At 38.9% G+C, this 18,911-nt stretch overlaps 2 long non-coding RNA genes across 2 annotated transcripts; both read left to right on the top strand.

The window, feature by feature from the left end:
* The first annotated feature begins 6,700 nt into the window (after nucleotides 1-6,700).
* On the top strand, nucleotides 6,701-8,229 carry LOC118488961. The gene is made up of 4 exons (XR_004885440.1): nucleotides 6,701-6,752; nucleotides 7,377-7,461; nucleotides 7,966-8,008; nucleotides 8,164-8,229. It is a non-coding gene; the product is annotated as an uncharacterized LOC118488961 (long non-coding RNA).
* Nucleotides 8,230-12,998: 4,769 nt separating this feature from the next.
* LOC118488960 lies at nucleotides 12,999-14,495 on the top strand. The gene is made up of 3 exons (XR_004885439.1): nucleotides 12,999-13,050; nucleotides 13,675-13,759; nucleotides 14,264-14,495. It is a non-coding gene; the product is annotated as an uncharacterized LOC118488960 (long non-coding RNA).
* The last annotated feature ends 4,416 nt before the right edge of the window (nucleotides 14,496-18,911 follow it).

The raw sequence follows: 18,911 nt of genomic DNA, 5'->3' as shown, positions 1-18,911 counted from the left end.
CATACAGGCAAAACTCAGGCGGGCCGCCTGGCCTTGTCTGATCTGCACAAATTTCAGTAATGACAGTTTTAGTCCCTGTTGTATATTTAAGCCATTTCCAACACTTCTAAGGCCCATAAAGCCAACTTTAAGGCCCTAAAATGATGCCTAAACATTGTGGACATGAAACATGCTCAAAAATATGTCGGATGTTGGTTCGTTTGGCCGTACGATCGCGATGCTCGGTTAATTACGACGGAATGCGCATAAGCGCGAAAAATGATCCAAATTGCGCGACGAATGGATTTTTCTTATGCCAAACACTAAGGCATAATATAAGTATGCTTACATAAATTTTTGGGTGTCCGGATGTATTCAGAACGTAAGTTATGCGCGAAAGTGCAAACTTGTGCACTTTTTGACATTTTTAGCCCCTGAATGATCCAAAAGTTTGTTTTAGCATACCAAACCCCTCAAAGCCTATTTCTAAGCTATGTAAAGGATATTTATGGTATGTTTAAGTTATGGACATGTTCTGGAATGTTTGTTACAATTCAAATTGGCATACTTTCGCAGTTTGTCAAGTTTAGTCCCTGTAAGCGAATTAACTTGTATTTGCCATACCAAAGCCTTCAAAACTTATTTCTAAGTTATGTAAAGGTTATTAAACTGAGTACGTTTACGCACCAGTTTGCGTATAATTCTCCAGAAAGCGATTTAGAGTTTAAAATCGAACAAAAGCGAAACATGAAAAATGTGAAACACAACCAAACAAACATTGGGATCAAATAACATTGTTTTATTGATAATTGAACTGTTCATAATGATTTTGAGCACGAATGTTACAGTCTCCCCTACTTGTGGAAATTTCGTCCCGAAATTTATTTAGAGGAAACTTGTGGAAAAAGATGCGGATATTTTGCCTTCATTTGATCTTCGCGTTCCCAAGTAAACTCGGGTCCACGTTTAGATTCCCAGCGAACCTTGACCAAAGGAATGCGTTTGCGTTTAAGCCACTTGACTTCACGTTCCATGATTTCTACCGGTTTCTCAATAAATTTCAGTGTTTTATCTACACGAATTTCGTCAAGCGGTATATGGAGGTTCTCATCAGCTAAACACCTCTTGAGATTGCACACGTGAAAGGTTGGATGAACATTTCCAAGTTCAGGAGGTAACTCAAGTCTGTAGGCTACCTTACCGATTCTTTCGACGATCTTGAATGGTCCAACATATCTAGGTGCAAGTTTTCCTTTCTTGCCAAATCTGATCACACCTTTCCAAGGTGAGACCTTAAGCAATACACGATCACCGACTTGAAAATCCAAGGGCTTGCGTTTTAGGTCCGCGTAACTCTTTTGACGGCTTCGAGCTGTCTGAAAGTTATCACGAACTTTCTTAACCTTATCTGTTGTCTCTAAAATGAGGGCAGGTCCAGTAAGTTGAGCCTCGCCAATCTCATTCCAGCAGACTGGTGAACGACATTTTCGACCATAGAGAGCCTCAAAAGGAGCCATGTTGATGCTGGAGTGATAACTGTTGTTGTAGGAGAACTCAATCAACGGAAGATGTGAATCCCAACTACTACCAAAATCGAATCACACAAGCTCTAAGCATATCCTCCAGTCTCTGGATTGTTCTTTCAGATTGGCCATCCGTTTGTGGGTGATAAGCTGTGCTCAGATTTAGTTGGGACCCCATAGCAGATTGCATGGTTCTCCAAAAATGAGAAGTGAAACGAGCATCTCTGTCAGAAATGATGTTCAAGGGAACACCATGTCGAGCTACAATTTCATCCACGTAGATTTGAGCAAGTTTGTCAGCTGAAAAATCCTCACGGATTGGCAAGAAATGCGCTGATTTGGTAAGACGATCAACAACTACCCAGATGGCATCGTGACCTTTCTTTGTGCGTGGGAGTTTAGTAATGAGATCCATGGTAATGTTTTCCCATTTCCAAACTGGGATCTCTGGTTGCTCCAATAAACCGGAAGGACGCTGATGTTCAGCCTTAACCTTAAGACAAGTAAGGCATTTTGATACATATAAGGCAATGTCTTTCTTCATACCAGGCCACCAATACTGAATACGAAGATCCTTATACATCTTATCTGAGCCAGGATGAATAGAATAACGAGACTTATGGGCTTCATCCATAAGCAAGGTATGAAGGTTATCTTGGCTCGGGACCCACAAACGGTCCATGAAGTAATACGATCCATTGTCCTTCAATTCTAGAGCAGGTGTTATGTGATAAGGAAATTCCTTATCCATCAAACCTTGCGAAACACAAGACTGTTGAGCCTGAGAAATACGGGCTTGGATATCGGATTGAGCTTGAATAACAGATTGGACACGAACACAATGAAGCTTAGTACGTTCCTTACGACTCAATGCATCGGCTACGACATTCGCCTTACCAGGATGGTAGCGAATTTCACAGTCATAGTCCTTTAGAAGCTCCACCCAACGTCTTTGCCTCATGTTGAGTTCCTTCTGATTGAAGATATGTTGAAGACTTTTGTGGTCTGTGAAAACCACACATTTTGTACCGTACAGGTAGTGTCTCCAAATCTTAAGAGCGAAGACAACTGCACCCAACTCAAGATCATGAGTGGTGTAGTTCTTCTCATACCTTCAACTGCCTCGATGCGTATGCTATGACTTTGTTTCTTTGCATCAGGACGCAGCCAAGACCTAATTTAGATGCGTCACAATAAACGACGAAATCATCATTGCCCTCAGGCAAAGTTAGAACAGGCGCGTCGCAAAGTTTTTGCTTCAAAGTCAGAAACGCTTCCTCTTGCTTGAATCCCCAATCAAAGGGCTTGTTCTTCTGAGTTAGAGCAGTTAGAGGAACTGCAATCTTCGAGAAATTTTCTATAAAGCGGCGGTAATAACCCGCAAGACCAAGAAAAGAACGAACTTCAGTAGGAGTAGTAGGCGTATCCCAATCCTTAATCGCACTGATCTTGGAGGGATCTACATGAATACCTTGTTTGTTGACAATATGTCCTAAGAATTGAACTTCTTTAAGCCAGAATTCACACTTGGAGAATTTGGCGAAAAGTTGCACTTTCTTTAGGAGTTCCAAAGTAAGACGAAGATGTTGCTCGTGATCAGCTCGCGTCTTATAATATATCAAAATGTCATCAATGAAAACGATGATGAACTTATCCAAATAAGGTTTGCAGACCCTATTCATCAAGTCCATGAAAACAGCAGGAGCATTAGTCAAACCGAATGGCATGACTGTGAACTCATAATGCCCATAGCGAGTGCGGAATGCTGTCTTTGGAATATCTTCTTCATGCACACGGAGTTGATGATATCCAGATCGCAGATCAATCTTTGAAAAATAAGAAGCGCCTTGCAATTGATCAAAGAGATCATCTATGCGAGGTAGGGGATATCGATTCTTGATGGTAAGTTTGTTAAGCTCACGATAATCGATACACATCCTAAAAGATCCATCATTCTTCTTGACAAAGAGAACAGGAGCACCCCAAGGTGAAAAGCTAGGACGGATAAAACCTTTGTCAGAGAGTTCCTGAAGCTGCTTAGACAATTCTTGCATCTCAGACGGTGCAAGACGATATGGAGCTCTGGCAATGGGATTTGCACCAGGTACGAGGTCAATGCGGAACTCGACATGGCGTGCTGGAGGTAGACCAGGTAAATCTTTAGGGAATACCTCAGAATAATCCCGAACAACAGGAATGTCTTGAATAGATTTACCTTTGCCCTTATCTGCTACGACATGTGCCAAAAATGCCACATAGTTCTTCCGCAGATACTTCCGAGCTTTAAAACAAGACATGAGTTTGAGACCACCAGCAGGTTTCTCACCACGAACCTGTAGGATCTCACCTGACGAAAGCGGCATGCGTATGATCTTCTCAAAACAAACTATCTCTGCGTGATACTTGGCTAACCAATCCATACCCACAATAACGTCGAAGCTTCCAAGTTGCATAGGCGTGAGGTCAATAGGAAAAAGATGGTTGTTAAGGTTCAACTGTCAGTTGCGGAGAACAGAATCAAGAACAATGGGTTCACCGCTCGCCACTTCTACTGTCAATGGTTTACCTAGTTTCGTTCTAGACACTCGAAGCAATGGTTCAAAAGATAACGACACAAAACTCTTATCGGCACCCGAATCAAAAAGAACAGATGCTGGCTGATTATTAATAAAGAACGTACCGTTCACCACATTATCATCTGCTTGTGCCTCTTGTGCGTCCATGTTGAAGACTCGACCTCGAGCCTGAGCCTGATTCTGGTTTGCATTCTGGTTGGCTAGCCTTCGGCACCGGTTTCTGTAATGGGTCAGATCCCCACAGTTATAACAAGCACCTGGTGGGTAGTGTGGTCGTGCAGCTTGACCCTGTTGCTGAGCAGGAGGCTGAGCAACTTGTTGAGCCGGGTTCTGAACTGCTTGATTTTGAGCAAACCGACAAACATCGGCAAGATGACCTGACTTCCCACAGTTAGTACAGAAACGGCACTGATGTTGCGGCTGATGGTGACTGTTGCATCTATTGCACAAAGGTGCATTCCCTGAATAGGGCTTCTTCGCTGGAGGCTTTGCGGGTTGGTTGGGAGCTGCCTGGTTAGCTTGGGCAGTGACAGCATAGTTTTGGGAAGCCTTACGCTTCCTTGCCCTTTTCGATGAACCAGAATCCTTTCCATTCTTGTTTTGACCTTTCTTGGTATCTTCCTTGTCAGACGACTGTTTCTTGCCCTTGTCACCCTTCCTGTGTAATTTATTCTTCCGAATCTGCGACTCAGTCAATGTCGCTGATAACTCGATCGCCTGACGGAGTGTGGTAGGGTCACTACCAGTAATGATGTCTTGTCCCGAGTCAGGCAGGCCATCGATGTACCTTTCGATAGCCTTGTCGAGTGGGGCAACCATAGTCGGGCAAAGCAGACTCAACTCCTCAAACCTATCAGTATATGCCCTGTGCTCGCCACTATCTTGTTTCAAATCATCAAACTCCTTCTCCAACGCTCGTTGTTCATGACGAGGACAAAACTCCCTTATCATAAGAGGTCTAAGTTCAGCCCATGTCTGAGCTAGAGCAACTTCTGCACCACGGTCTCTCATTACCCCATTCCACCATGTAAGAGCCCTCTTCTGAAACACGCTCGAAGAAAACTCGACCTTGCGATTATCCGGACACTGAACGTGGCGAAAAGTATTCTCAATGCTCTCGAACCATTGAAGAAGCCCAGTTGCTCCCTCAGAACCACTAAACTTGAGTGGTTTAGCCGAGTTAAAATTCTTGAAATTGCATGGAGCATTGTTGTTGTTGTTGGCTTGGTTCCATTGAGCAAAGAGATTTGGGAATTGAGTAGCCATTTGCTGCGCAATAATTTCTGCCAGCTCGGCAGTAGCTATCTGGTTTTCGCGTCGAGGAGGTATTCTAAAAGAGGAAAACATGAAAGGAAACGAGTGAGATGATTCGATGAAGAGGATGAAATGAAACAAAATCAACAAAAGCAAGGATGGTGGTTACGCATCGCAAAGCAAACAAGCGACACGCAATGTCTAGTCAAAGTAAAAGGGTCAAAAAATAATGTATCGTGAAGACATGTTCGCCTATAAGTGAACACTCACCCCAAGAGTTCCCAGGTAAGAGTGACTGGTCCGATTATGTGGATTTGTACGAACACTCTAGCCTTAGACAGAAAACTCAGGGTACAGGCATTCACTCTTCCAGTTTGCACGTGTTCACACTATTAAAACCCAAAACTTCGACGAGATTTTGAAAATTCAAAAGGGTTTAAAACCATATAACAGAGGGTTCAAAACCTAGTAATCAATCATCCTAGAATAGATGATTAATTTTCAAAGCAGATTCGGAATCGAAGTTCCCGTTGTGGTTATCACCTAAGGATAGGTGAAGTGTATGTTTTAAAATCTAAACACAAGATAACTTGTGTTTGGGTCCTAGAAAGTTATAGTCTAGGTCAAAGCATTACTAATAACCTAATTCCCTATAACCATTGGCTCTGATACCAACTCTTCTATCACACCCCGGCCGCGTATAACACGCAACCGCGGCGGAAACGCCGGGGAGTGTTGGGACAGAATTAATTGTTTCATAACCATGGCATACAAAGTTGTATTTTATTTATAAACAAGAGTGTTATATTGTCTTAAACAGGAAACAAAGAGTTCATAACATAATTAAACTAATCTATCTTCATTTTTAGTGATGATCATCACTAGGGGACTAACAGAAGGCAAGAATTCGAGATCTCAAGATACGTATATTTTAGAATTGTGCCAAATAAAAAGGACTGGTGTCAACTGGTCAGTTAAGGACTATGGTCCCGTGGAAGTAAGCAAGGTTTCGGGGACGAAACCTTCTTTAAGGGGGGTAGACTTGTAACACCCCAAATTCTCGTATGTCCTAAAAGTATAATGTATAGTGATGTTCTAACAGATTAAAATGGGAAACATATATATATAGAATTATGTCAAAATAAAAGTTAGTAAAAGAAAGATGATTAAGTTAGAAAGTAAATTACCAAAGTGAATAGGGATTAAATGATGAGGGACTAGATGTGTAAATATTGTTATAAACATGATAAAAAAAAAGAAACCAGACTTGAGTCTGGTGTGCGATCGTGAGAAGACCAGGAGGGACTCCTTCCCTCTCAAAACCCTAAATCTTTAAAACTCCATCAATTGAAAGCCAAATTAGTGAACAATCGAATGCATGAGCTAAGAATTCTGATTATCTAAGTATTCTTGATCTCAAGTAAGTGAAATTTCTTGATTTGATGATGTTTGATTATGTGGGTTTAATGTAATTAGTGAATGTAATGCAAACATTTAGAACGATTAATGGTTGCTATGAATGTCTAGACACCAATAGATGCTAAATTTCGAATATGAGCATGATTAGGGCAAAACCCACTTGCATGTCAAGTAATGGTTAGAAATTGTGAAGTTTTACATGTTAAATTGATTGTTGTTGATGAAATTGTAGTGAATAATGGATTTGGAACCATATGTTCATGGTCAAAATAGGAAATTAAAGATTAGGGTAATGATTTTTATTATTATGAAAGAATTAGTTGATCTATTTGATGAATTTAGGATGAATGTGTTATAAATACTTGTACATCATGCTTAGTAAGTAGTACGCACACCAATTGTTCGATGAAATGTCTAAAAGAAAATAATAAGTGAAATTCCTGCAAATAATGAGTATAGAGATATAGTTCATGTGAAGGTTATGTAGGAATAATGTTGAGTATGCTTTATGCTTGGTTGAATGGATTAACAAAGGTCAAATATGAGATGTGAAATTGATATGATTGTTCATATGTATAAGTAAATATGCTAATAAGAATGCAAATGCAATGACATGAATGTGTAGGAATCATGTCAAAATGGTTGAGAGCATGGAAGGCTAACGGGCTAAGAAGACTCAAGTAAAACAAACGCAAATACGGACGCACAAGGTAAGTGAATCCCGAACTTACACTTTAGATGTAAAATGTATTGTAGTACGATGATTAAACGTGTGAGAAAGTATGAGACAATGGAAGTAATAAGGTAAGTTTACGGTAAATGAGTCGAAAGTAGTTAAGAAATAGTTTCTATTAAGTATAGGTAAGAAGGAATCTTACGTGATGATATTATGCATAAAGGTGAAATAAGTAGTTATACGCGTAGGTATGGGTCTAATTGTAAGTAAACAATTGGGATTCATAAGAGAGAATGACTATGAACACGTAAGTATGGATAATTATGTGTATACAATTTACATGTATAGATGGGTGTGTTTAGGATTACAAGTAATATGTGTAGAATGTAAATTTGTAAGTACATGTACAAATAGAAAAGGGTATGTATGCATGTATCGGAAGATAGTTATATGTATAAATGAATGAGACTTGTTATGCGTATACATTGATATGTTCGTATGAATGAAATCTAAAGATGCTAACCGTTTTCCTATTTAGAATGAAATAGGGAATGCAGGTATACTCGTGATGGAAGTTGAAGGTAGGCGCCAAAATCCAATGCGGGTGGTTTGAATGGATGGATGAATGGACTAACATAAGCGAGAGCATGATATGTTAAAGCCTAATTATGCATGTTTAAATTTTATATATGATGACACCGATTGCTAATGATGTGATTGTACGTGGTGTCTGCAGGTTGTACAGAACTGTGGATTCTCACCATGGAGTGTAAAAGGTTGAAGATCGAGTCAAGAGATGGATTGTATATGTGGGCGCATGGTCACGTAATTTAATAGTAGTATGTCCGATTTTTATAAATTTATAGAAAGCATTAATGTATTTAAGGTAAAAGAGTGAATTAATGTATTTCTAAGTATGTTAGAATGAATATGATGAAAGAAAATTTTTAAGTTCGTATTTCCGCTGCGACTTTTGGTTAAAACGTGTTAGGGCGTTACAAGTTGGTATCAGAGCCTAGGTTTGAGCGAAATCAAGTACAAATGAGTGAGTACTTGAACTCAAACCTGTGTGCTCTTGTGACTATTAACCCGTACAATCCAAGACTCGATCAAGACCGAAAGGTAAGATTTAATATAAGTAAGTATGTGAGAAGTTACTAATAATGATGAATATTGAAAGGTGAGCTTGATGGATAATGGGGATGTTCCGCAGTCGCAAGCTAGTACGAAAGCTAAGGTGTGTGGTATGTCAGGAAAATGGACCCCAGGTACACAAATTTTAAAAATTTGCAAGCATTAGTATGTAGCATACCCTTATATATGAGGGTGAAATCCTCGAAGGATTCATATGAGTGTGGCACGAACTTAAGACCGGTTCCTGGATATAAAGTGCTAATTCTCATGAAGGCACGAGACTAGTGTGTGGATTGCACGCCTGGCCAGTGTGCAAAAAGCATAGGACGCTCTTGAGACCATGAGAGACACCACGTGTATGTCCGGACGAACTGGGATGGGGGTCGTGTGGGAGGGAAAAAGGGGTCCAACGATTCTTTAAGAATCGGGTTGAACATGAGAAAGAAAGAAAAGAATGGAAAGTATGAGTGAAAGGTTTGAATTCGTGAATGAATTCAAACATGAATGGAAAGGAAAGAATGGAAGGTATGAATGAAAGTTTGAATGCGTAGGTGAATGCGGATCAAATTTATAAAGAATGGAAAGAAGGAACAAACGGATCAAGTTCGCGGAAAAAGTATAATTCGATGCAAGGTAAGTAAAGTTTACGCTCATTTCGTAGAATGCTTATTTGTTTTATGGGTGGTAAGTACGATAAGGTGAATTGGAAATACGAGGTTCCGACACGAAATGATACGGGTCGGAATGAGTGAAAATGATGAAGACCATGCTTAATGGTAAAAAGGGGTAAAATGGTAATTTAGCCATGGAATGACGAAGGTACAATGAGTTTTATAAGATTTTGATATGATGTATGCCATAATGAAAATATAAGGGTAAAACGGTAAATTAGTTATGTGTAGGTAAGTGTATAGGGAAATTCAAAAAGGGCACCCTATGGCGTAAGCAATGATGGGTTGAATGTGTAAGGGAAAGGTTTAAAGATTATGACCATATGGTGAAAATCTGTAATGAGTCAAATGAGAGAATTAGTAAGTAAATACTACTTTAATTTCAATGCAAAAGGTTTGGGTCGTTTAGACCAAATGGATCAATTAATGATGATATAATCATTTGACGATGATGACTAATGAACGTTCGTTGAGTTTTATGTTCACAGGATGGATAGCGTATGGAAAGTTCGTTGCTATTATTTAGTAATTAAAAATGCAAGGTACTTAATCGGGTCAATGCTTTGACTCGGGGTCAGGTATGTGTAAGTAAAATTTTAGTAAAGATGTGTGATTTTGGTCAATTACGTAGTTGAAAGTCCCTTGTCGTAAAAGAAGGGCTAAAATTGACCAAAAAGCCCTCGAAAGGCAATTTGGGTAAACGACCCTTAAAGGTTGTTTGGAAATAAGTTTTATAAATGAATAAACCTTTTTGGTCGCGAAGAGGTGAAAGGTATGTGCCCTTTTGCTTAATGCCTTGTAATGGGCATTTTTCGTAAATTGTCAAACCGAGGGGTAAAATGTGGAATATTAGATTTTAGCAAGGTAGATCCACCACGGATATAGTTGTGGTGGAAAACGAAAGAAGTCGTAGTGTGAAAGTAGGAGGCATGAAAAGCTAGAAGCGAATAAAGGTGATCCATACTTAAAACAGACTTAAATACCCTTAACGGGTCAAAATAGACATATGAGCGAAAACGGGTTTAAGAATGTATATAAACCCGTGATATGAGCCTAGTACGATAGACAATGTTAAAATTAGGGGGTTCATGAGAAAATTGGGATCAAACAAACGTGTTTGTTTGATAAGTGCATAAACGGGTCGAATAATTCTTAAATGAATATTAAGCCGAAAGCTTGTAAGTTAAGAATTTTTCTTAATCCGGGCATGGGATTTTGAGTCCATATGAAAGAGGACTAAATTTTGGGCATATAGGAAGAAACGGGAGGTTGAACGGGTAAATGGTTCAAAAGTTATGCGCGTTTAAGTATGCAAGAACGACGGAAAAATCTGCTGATGTGCAGGTTCCACCGTAAATTACGGTGGGTACCGTAATTTACGGTGGGTACTGGGGATGAATGCTTGCACCGTAAGACAGGGGGTTTTCACCGTAACAAGGTTGCTACCGTAAGTTACGGTAGTACCGTAATTTACGGTGGAGGTCAAAATTGAGCAAATATGTATGTGACATTGTGTAATCATTTTGGGATGCACTTTTTGGCCGAAATCAAGTTCAGCTCGACCCCAGCCAGGGGCTCTGCCCCTTGGACCCCGCCAGGGGCTGCCGCCCCTTGGACCCCACTTCTCTCAGGGGCGCTGCCCCCGAACCCCCGTTAGTATAGAATGGTATGTACGCAAGTATGAAGTAATGTATGAAAGATATGCACGAATGAAGTTACATAGTAATGTATGCACGTATGAGATTATGTATGATTGTACACACGTATGTAGAAGATGTAGGAATGTATGTACGTATGAAGATGCGTATGTAGGTAAGTACGAATGTATGCATGAGTATATGTGTAAATGTAGGGATGAAGTAATGTATGAACGTATGTGGATATGTATGAAGTAGGCATGAATGTATGTACATATGCATAAGGAAAGAATTATCGTCCATGAAGGTATGAGGGGTATGTATGAATGTACGCATGTACGTAGAGGTGTAGGAATGTATGCACGTATGTAAGTATGTATGAATGTATGCAAAAACATATGAATGTATGTAAGTATGAATGAATGAATGAATGTAAGTACGTATAAGGGTAGGTATAAACGTATACACATATGTAGATATGTATGAATGAATGTATATATGTATGCACGTGGGGAAGCATGTGCGTATGTACGATTTAGATACGTTCAAGTATTAACGTTATTAACCGTGTTTCCGTTGAGAAAGCAATGTAATGCAGGCACGAGAACATTGGATGCATGAGGAATTGAAGTTGATCTCAGAAAGGGTAAAGTTACGTTATGTTACGAATTGAACCAATTATGAACCTTGTAAGGGTTTTATGAGTACGAATATGTTATCATGTCTAAAGTGTTGAAGTGTTATGCGTGTTCCGTCCAAGTTGTTTGTTTTGATGGGTTAACTTACCATTTTGTCTAGTAAATGTTAATTAGTAAGTGTCTAGTTTGTTAGTAAGAAGTTTGGATCCTAAACTTTTGTGTAGTTTGTACAAAACGTTCATGGCGAACCTTATATGATCTTAACCTTTGTTATGTTGGAAAGTGTCGTAGTATTAATTATAATGGTATTGTTAAAAAACAGGGAGAAAAGTACTTACTACGAACGGGTCATGTCAAAATTTTGTAAAATTGTAAGAATTTTATGTTGTTGGTCGAATGAGAAAAATTTGGGCGTTTCCCATGTACAGTATAATGCTGATACAAATCAGAAATTTGTGAAGGAGATTGGGTGAATAATCACCAAGATAAACAAAAGAATTAAATGAATAAGATAACCGTTGATGTAAATATAAGAAGGATGAAGCGACATGCTGTAAGTATGCTCGGATTAGAAGTAAGTACAAAGCATACTCTAATATGTAATGACCCGACATGAACAGGTCAAACAAGCGAAAATGATATGTTAGGGAGTGGTCATGCACTGACCTGTTACAAATGGGTTAAACAAACCAAAGTTTTAAAGAAACTAGAAATGGGATTGAATGTGCACAAAGGAATAAAGCTTGTATGAATTTATGTATGTATGTATGTATACATGTGCGAATGTATTCATGAAGGTATGTATGTATGTATGTATATATGTAGGAACATACATGTAAATGTAAGTATATGAGTATTATACTTGATTTAAGAAAGTAATAATAGGACGTATAGTTATATATGTTTATGAATGAGACCCTTTTTATAAGATATGAGTGAATTCTTGCCATGGTGTGTGTTGTGAATGAAATGAGTGAATAGCCAAGTAGTGATGATCATCACTAGGGGACTAACATAAGGCAAGAATTCGAGATCTCAAGATACGTATATTTTAGAATTGTGCCAAATAAAAAGGACTGGTGTCAACTGGTCAGTTAAGGACTATGGTCCCGTGGAAGTAAGCAAGGTTTCGGGGACGAAACCTTCTTTAAGGGGGGTAGACTTGTAACACCCCAAATTCTCGTATGTCCTAAAAGTATAATGTATAGTGATGTTCTAACAGATTAAAATGGGAAACATATATATATAGAATTATGTCAAAATAAAAGTTAGTAAAAGAAAGATGATTAAGTTAGAAAGTAAATTACCAAAGTGAATAGGGATTAAATGATGAGGGACTAGATGTGTAAATATTGTTATAAACATGATAAAAAAAAAAAAGAAACCAGACTTGAGTCTGGTGTGCGATCGTGAGAAGACTAGGAGGGACTCCTTCCCTCTCAAAACCCTAAATCTTTAAAACTCCATCAATTGAAAGCCAAATTAGTGAACAATCGAATGCATGAGCTAAGAATTCTGATTATCTAAGTATTCTTGATCTCAAGTAAGTGAAATTTCTTGATTTGATGATGTTTGATTATGTGGGTTTAATGTAATTAGTGAATGTAATGCAAACATTTAGAACGATTAATGGTTGCTATGAATGTCTAGACACCAATAGATGCTAAATTTCGAATATGAGCATGATTAGGGCAAAACCCACTTGCATGTCAAGTAATGGTTAGAAATTGTGAAGTTTTACATGTTAAATTGATTGTTGTTGATGAAATTGTAGTGAATAATGGATTTGGAACCATATGTTCATGGTCAAAATAGGAAATTAAAGATTAGGGTAATGATTTTTATTATTATGAAAGAATTAGTTGATCTATTTGATGAATTTAGGATGAATGTGTTATAAATACTTGTACATCATGCTTAGTAAGTAGTACGCACACCAATTGTTCGATGAAATGTCTAAAAGAAAATAATAAGTGAAATTCCTGCAAATAATGAGTATAGAGATATAGTTCATGTGAAGGTTATGTAGGAATAATGTTGAGTATGCTTTATGCTTGGTTGAATGGATTAACAAAGGTCAAATATGAGATGTGAAATTGATATGATTGTTCATATGTATAAGTAAATATGCTAATAAGAATGCAAATGCAATGACATGAATGTGTAGGAATCATGTCAAAATGGTTGAGAGCATGGAAGGCTAACGGGCTAAGAAGACTCAAGTAAAACAAACGCAAATACGGACGCACAAGGTAAGTGAATCCCGAACTTACACTTTAGATGTAAAATGTATTGTAGTACGATGATTAAACGTGTGAGAAAGTATGAGACAATGGAAGTAATAAGGTAAGTTTACGGTAAATGAGTCGAAAGTAGTTAAGAAATAGTTTCTATTAAGTATAGGTAAGAAGGAATCTTACGTGATGATATTATGCATAAAGGTGAAATAAGTAGTTATACGCGTAGGTATGGGTCTAATTGTAAGTAAACAATTGGGATTCATAAGAGAGAATGACTATGAACACGTAAGTATGGATAATTATGTGTATACAATTTACATGTATAGATGGGTGTGTTTAGGATTACAAGTAATATGTGTAGAATGTAAATTTGTAAGTACATGTACAAATAGAAAAGGGTATGTATGCATGTATCAGAAGATAGTTATATGTATAAATGAATGAGACTTGTTATGCGTATACATTGATATGTTCGTATGAATGAAATCTAAAGATGCTAACCGTTTTCCTATTTAGAATGAAATAGGGAATGCAGGTATACTCGTGATGGAAGTTGAAGGTAGGCGCCAAAATCCAATGCGGGTGGTTTGAATGGATGGATGAATGGACTAACATAAGCGAGAGCATGATATGTTAAAGCCTAATTATGCATGTTTAAATTTTATATATGATGACACCGATTGCTAATGATGTGATTGTACGTGGTGTCTGCAGGTTGTACAGAACTGTGGATTCTCACCATGGAGTGTAAAAGGTTGATGATCGAGTCAAGAGATGGATTGTACATGTGGGCGCATGGTCACGTAATTTAATAGTAGTATGTCCGATTTTTATAAATTTATAGAAAGCATTAATGTATTTAAGGTAAAAGAGTGAATTAATGTATTTCTAAGTATGTTAGAATGAATATGATGAAAGAAAATTTTTAAGTTCGTATTTCCGCTGCGACTTTTGGTTAAAACGTGTTAGGGCGTTACAAAGTACGCACATAATGGGCATACATAGCATGAAATGTAATGTAAAGCAATGTACTAAGTACGCACACAATGGGCATACATAGCATGAAATGTAATGAAATCATATACTATAATGTACTAACGAACATAGCAGGTATATGATGTGAAAACATGGAAAGCATGAAAGTAACAAGTAGGCACATGTGTTTCACCCCAAAATGTTTGGAAAACAGTAAAAGAGGGGTTCAATGTACTCACATAAACTCCTCGAAAACATGTAAAAGATGGGGTTCTATGTACTCACCTGAGATTGCTTAGAAGTCCTTGTGTAATAACCAAATAATGCTAGAGATCACGGATATCAAACGACACCTAATAGGTAGCTATATTAATATACCGGGCCAAAATCGGAAGGATCGGATAGTATGCGGGTTCGTAAACCAAACGAGTATGGAGACTCGTGTAATATGGTTTAACAAAGCCTACATACTAAAATGAAACCTAACCTAAGTGCTTACGACCCATTACGACCCGTTTAGGTAGCTTATGCTACCTTAACGCGTCGTTCGCGTAAAACGCGTTTGGAACGCCTAACATCGTGACCATAAGGTATAACCTCGGAAGGTTACAGCTATGGTCACCTAATGTGTTTGGTCGGATCCTAATGATCGACCAAATGGGTCGGGTTCGAAAGTGTAGCGATTGTTTAGATCGCTTACCTTACGACCCTATATAAGCACTAAACTAAAAGTGATGAGCTAAGCATGTTAGAACATGCTTAACTAAGTTTAGAAAACAGGTTTGGTATCAAAACAAACGGTTTTGATACTCACGAGTAGTTTGGTTACAAAATACGCAAGAATGCGCATTTTGGCCGAAACTATGACTCGTCACTGAGCCTAGATAGCGTGGTAATCAGTAGGTATAGTCACTACGGACTATAACCATCGTGATCACGCTCACGTTATGAAGTTCCAACGAACTTCGTGTTGACCATAAGCTGGTCAACGCAGAAAGTCAAACAAAGTTTGACTTTAGCACTAGAAAGCGTTAAAAGGACGAAAGAATACTTACGAAGGGTCCCCGAAAGCTAAACTTGATCCAGGAGCTCAGGTATGAAGCAATGGCATCAACTTAGAGCTCTTTGATCAGTTTTGTGGGTTTTAACACAAATTGGGGGGGGGGGGGTATTTATAGGAAAAGCAATACCGTTAGGATCGTTTCTTGAATATCGTGCCACGATCTCATGCGTACACTTGTCAAGATGTTGTGGTATCATATAATGACCCTAACTCCAGAGATTGTGAAAGGGCATTGCCCTTTGGAGTGATTGAAAGGCCAAAATGATCAAAAAAACGAGTTTCTGCATCTGCAGGGCTCATGCGGCCCGCGTCAGCATACAGGCAAAACTCAGGCGGGCCACCTGGCCTTGTCTGATCTGCACAACTTTCAGTAATGACAGTTTTAGTCCCTGTTGTATATTTAAGCCATTTCCAACACTTCTAAGGCCCGTAAAGCCAACTTTAAGGCCCTAAAATGATGCCTAAACATTGTGGACATGAAACATGCTCAAAAATATGTCGGATGTTGGTTCGTTTGGCCGTACGATTGCGATGTTCGGTTAATTACGACGGAATGCGCATAAGCGCGAAAAATGATCCAAATTGCGCGACGAATGGATTTTTCTCATGCCAAACACTAAGGCATAATATAAGGATGCTTACATAAATTTTTGGATATCCGGATGTATTCAGAACGTAAGTTATGCGCAAAAGTGCAAACTTGTGCACTTTTTGACATTTTTAGCCCCTGAATGATCCAAAAGTTTGTTTTAGCATACCAAACCCCTCAAAGCCTATTTCTAAGATATGTAAAGGATATTTATGGTATGTTTAACTTATGGACATGTTCCGGAATGTTTGTTACAGTTCAAATTGGCATACTTTCGCAGTTTGTCAAGTTTAGTCCATGTAAGCTAATTAACTTGTTTTTGCCATACCAAAGCCTTCGAAACTTATTTCTTAGTTATGTAAAGGTTATTTAAGGTATGTTGAGTATATGTTGATGTTCCGGAGTATTTGTCGCATTAAACTGAGTACGTTTACGCACCAGTTTGCGTATAATGCTCCAGAAAGCGATGTAGAGTTTAAAATCGAACAAAAGTCAAAACATGAAAAATGTAAAACACAACCAAACAAACATTGGGATCAAATAACATTGTTTTATTGATAATTGAACTGTTCATAATGATTTTGAGCACGAATGTTACAGTCTCCCCTACTTGTGGAAATTTCGTCCCGAAATTTATTTAGAGGAAACTCGTGGAAAAAGATGCGGATATTTTGCCTTCATTTGATCTTCGCGTTCCCAAGTAAACTCGGGTCCACGTTTAGATTCCCAGCGAACCTTGACCAAAGGAATGCGCTTGCGTTTAAGCCACTTGACTTCACGTTCCATGATTTCTACCGGTTTCTCAATAAATTTCAGTGTTCTATCAACACGAATTTCGTCAAGCGGTATGTGGAGGTTCTCATCAGCTAAACACCTCTTGAGATTGGACACGTGAAAGGTTGGATGAACATTTCCAAGTTCAGGAGGTAACTCAAGTCTGTAGGCTACCTTACCGATTCTTTCGACGATCTTGAATGGTCCAACGTATCTAGGTGCAAGTTTTCCTTTCTTTCCAAATCTGATCACACCTTTCCAAGGTGAGACCTTAAGCAATACACGATCACCGACTTGAAAATCCAAGAGCTTGCGTTTTAGGTCCGCGTAACTCTTTTGACGGCTTCTAGCTGTCTGAAGGTTATCACGAACTTTCTTAACCTTATCTGTTGTCTCTAAAATGAGGGCAGGTCCAGTAAGCTGAGCCTCGCCAATCTCATTCCAGCAGACTGATGAACGACATTTTCGACCATAGAGAGGCTCGAAAGGAGCCATGTTGATGCTGGAGTGATAACTGTTGTTGTAGGAAAACTCAATCAACGGAAGATGTGAATCCCAACTACCACCAAAATCGATCACACAAGCTCTAAGCATATCCTCCAGTGTCTGGATTGTTCTTTCAGATTGGCCATCCGTTTGTGGGTGATAAGCTGTGCTCAGATTAAGTTGGGACCCCATAGCAGATTGCATGGTTCTCCAAAAATGAGAAGTGAAACGAGCATCTCTTTCAGAAATGATGTTCAAGGGCACACCATGTCGAGCTACAATTTCATCCACGTAGATTTGAGCAAGTTTGTCAGCCGAAAAATCCTCACGGATTGGCAAGAAATGCGCTGATTTGGTAAGACGATCAACAACTACCCAGATGGCATCGTGACCTTTCTTTGTGCGTGGGAGTTTAGTAATGAGATCCATGGTAATGTTTTCCCATTTCCAAACTGGGATCTCTGGTTGCTCCAATAAACCGGAAGGACGCTGATGTTCAGCCTTAACCTTAAGACAAGTAAGGCATTTTGATACATATAAGGCAATGTCTTTCTTCATACCAGGCCACCAATACTGAATACGAAGATCCTTATACATCTTATCTGAGCCAGGATGAATAGAATAACGAGACTTATGGGCTTCATCCATAAGCAAGGTAAGAAGGTTATCTTGGCTCGGGATCCACAAACGGTCCATGAAGTAATACGATCCATTGTCCTTCAATTCTAGAGCAGGTGTTATGTGATAAGGAAATTCCTTATCCATCAAACCTTGCGAAACACAAGACTGTTGAGCCTGAGAAATACGGGCTTGGATATCGGATTGAGCTTGAATAACAGATTGGACACGAACACAATGAAGCTTAGTACGTTCCTTATGACTCAATGCATCGGCTACGACCTTCGCCTTACCAGGATGGTAGCGAATTTCGCAGTCATAGTCGTTTAGAAGCTCCACCCAACGTCTTTGCCTCATGTTGAGTTCCTTCTGATTGAAGATATGTTGAAGACTTTTGTGGTCTGTGAAAACCACACATTTTGTACCGTACAAGTAGTGTCTCCAAATCTTAAGAGCGAAGACAACTGCACCCAACTCAAGATCATGAGTGGTGTAGTTCTTCTCATACCTTCAACTGCCTCGATGCGTATGCTATGACTTTGTTTCTTTGCATCAGGACGCAGCCAAGACCTAATTTAGATGTGTCGCAAGAAACGACGAAATCATCATTGCCCTCAGGCAAAGTTAGAACAGGCGCGTCGCAAAGTTTTTGCTTCAAA

The sequence above is a fragment of the Helianthus annuus genome, chromosome 17, assembly GCF_002127325.2.
Source record: "Helianthus annuus cultivar XRQ/B chromosome 17, HanXRQr2.0-SUNRISE, whole genome shotgun sequence".
Lineage (NCBI taxonomy): Eukaryota > Viridiplantae > Streptophyta > Magnoliopsida > Asterales > Asteraceae > Helianthus > Helianthus annuus.
Note: the sequence above shows the minus strand (reverse complement) of the source record. Positions and strands in the feature narration are given on the sequence as shown.